Source organism: Gossypium arboreum, chromosome 4 (assembly GCF_025698485.1).
Source record: "Gossypium arboreum isolate Shixiya-1 chromosome 4, ASM2569848v2, whole genome shotgun sequence".
In the NCBI taxonomy this organism is placed as follows: Eukaryota; Viridiplantae; Streptophyta; class Magnoliopsida; order Malvales; family Malvaceae; genus Gossypium; species Gossypium arboreum.
Window position 1 is genome coordinate 43,454,017 of NC_069073.1, and position 2,923 is coordinate 43,456,939.

The window sequence follows — 2,923 nt, forward strand, 5'->3', positions numbered from 1 at the left end:
AACGATAATATTTAAAACTTCCTAATTATTCAGGTTTTCTTCTATTCGAATCCCAGACTCAAAACCCAACTCTTCTAGGCCCCAAATTTAGGATGTTACAACTCTACCCTCCTTAAAAAATTTCGTCCTCGAAATTTCCAACTATCAATTAACTGTATAAGTCAAACCACTATGCCACTATGATACCGCTGCGCACTCTGATCTAAATAATTTTAATACGACCCAGAACATCCAATTACCGAAATAAAGAAACGTTTATCAGGCACGCATACAACTCGTAACATATATTTAAATAAAACAAACTTGGCAATCCCGAGCTCGATGCTCCTTGGACCCACATCTCGACATGCTCCTGTCTTCCTATGGCATTCACCCGAATGATGTCCGTTAGATCTTTGCAGATTGGATAGTTTGGTCGTGCCTTAACATGTTTCACGAGCGAGGCTTGGTTTTACGAGAACTAGAATCCTTCCTTTTCTTACACTCCAAGCACCTGCTTGAGCGCTTCCCTAATTTCCTTAATTTTGTATCCAATACTTCCTCTACCACTTTCCTTACTAACTCGGCGATTGCCTCGGTACCAAGCTCGAGTTACCACTACCCAAAGTTGGCGGACTTTGCTTACCCTTGAATCCATATCAATGCTCTACATTACCGGTACACATATCAAATAATCTACAAAGGTCTCAAATATTTTACTATTTATTCACATGTCTTATCAGAGATAGTATTTTTAAGTTTCTATTTTCACGTAATCATAGCCTAGCTACGAGTCTCGGTATTCTAGAGTTTTTAGGGTTGCCCTAGTTATAATGTCATGATATGGTCTCGATTCTATCTACAATAATATCTTAATACTGATGTAATATGAGGAAGAAATACTTACAGACTTGGGTTGGGGATTGATTGTGCCACTTCTTTATCGATCCATAAAAACCAGGGTTTTGTTTCAGAAAATAAAAGATTTCATTTGAAAACACTTTTTTTTAAAACTATTGATTTAACCTCGTTCAATAGAAAAACTTTGAACATTTTGAAAAACCTATAGGAAAAAACTTTTTTAAAGATTTTCGTGCCGATCCACAGTAGAGTTGTTGCAACCTAGGCTCGATACCATTAAATGTAACACCCCAAACTCGGCTGGACATTATGGCCGGATCGATCGCCACATTGATGCGTTCAAAACATTCCGTATTACTTAGTTTGGAAAAGCTAAGTTGGTGTTGTAAAGACACTTTTAAAGGTAGGTTAAAGTGAATAGAAGGCATGCACCGGTAGGAAACCGGGAAAAAGAGGAGGTGAGTCAGTCGATTTGCTTAAGTACCAAGCTCTTCCGGATCAATCCTAGACATGCACACCACCATTGCCACACTCTAACATCTCGTATAATTTTGAGAAAATCGTTTGATTATGTCGAGTCTTAAGAAAATGTTTAAGTTGAAAGCGTTTGTTTAAAATATTTATTTCCTTGGAAAAACATTTACTTTGCGGAAACTTTGCGGCGTCATCGTGATCTTTTAAAAATCAGGTAGTTTTTATAAAGCGAACCTAGTGCTAACCAGTTTAATAATCCCCAAAATAAAAATAATTAAAAAAGCGGCCTTATTACAACTTTAAACATAATAAAAATAAAATAATCCAAATTAAATGCTAAACTTATTTAAAATTGGCAATCCATCTTCATAGCCCTCTGAATCCCTTGACTCAAGTCCACCAACTAGGGCTCACTGCAAGGAGGAAGAGGAAGGGGTGAGTTTGGAAAACTTCGGTGTATCTGAGAAACCCATCAAAGCCCAATTCAGCTCGAGCTCATTGGGCTAAGCCTATTAGGATAACGATTACACGATGGGCGAAGCCCTTTTAGAATCTGATAGCAAGGCCTTAGCCCTTTTACATAACGATGTGGCCCATAGGCCCAGTTCGATAACATGAGTATCCAGAAATAATGAATGCAAGCCCATCAGGGAGACTACTCAACCCACCACGCTTCTGCTTGCCCGTACCAGCCCTACACACCTTGTGGGAATATCTCAACCCACCCGACCCTACACACCACAGATCGCGACAATCTTGCTCAAATTTCAATCGGTTGAGGCAAAGCCTCCGGTGTGTGGATGAACCACTTTCAGTACTTCCTCCATTAATACCCCAACCCCATACAGCAGATATTAATAAAAGCGGATCATGTAAATACAACATTGATCAATCATGCGATTCGAGTAATTTAAAACCTAGGGTATATCGGTAATTTTTCTCTTTAGGGGTAATTTGGTAATTTTGCTCTTTAGGGGTAATTTAGTGATCTCGCTCTGCACAAGCTAATTGATAATTTTTATCAGTTTTATGCAATTTGATTCCACCATCTACCTAACGAGGCTAATTTGCCCATCTCTTACCCATATTGGTCAGTAAGCCCATTGGGCCGATTTTGGCCCATCAAGCCCTTTTTAGAAATACGCTAAAGCATCACGTGACGTGCTTACCACCTTACGGTGCGGATCTAACAATTCCTCTATGACTTGAGAGCATTCACATACTTACATGACCATGAAATGCCAAAATTTGACATTTACGACTTTTTGAATTGAACTAAGAAAGGGTGTTAAATTACACACGATTGATTCATGACGGCTATACGAGATCCTTTCGATGTCCTACAATTTATTAGCACAGTTCTTATTTACAAACCATAATCACTAAACCCCAAAACTTACTTATCCATGATCGAACCATATCCTAAAACCTTTGAAACCTTACCTTTTTGCCAAAATCGATAGTTAGCTCAAGAATCAGGATTGCTCAATGAACCACGCCTTAGATTCAGCGCTTAAGAAGACTCTAGTCACGGAAAGAAAACATCGATTAAAGACTCTTATAGCCATATGCCCAAATCGACAACCTCCCTAATTTTAGGGACTTGACT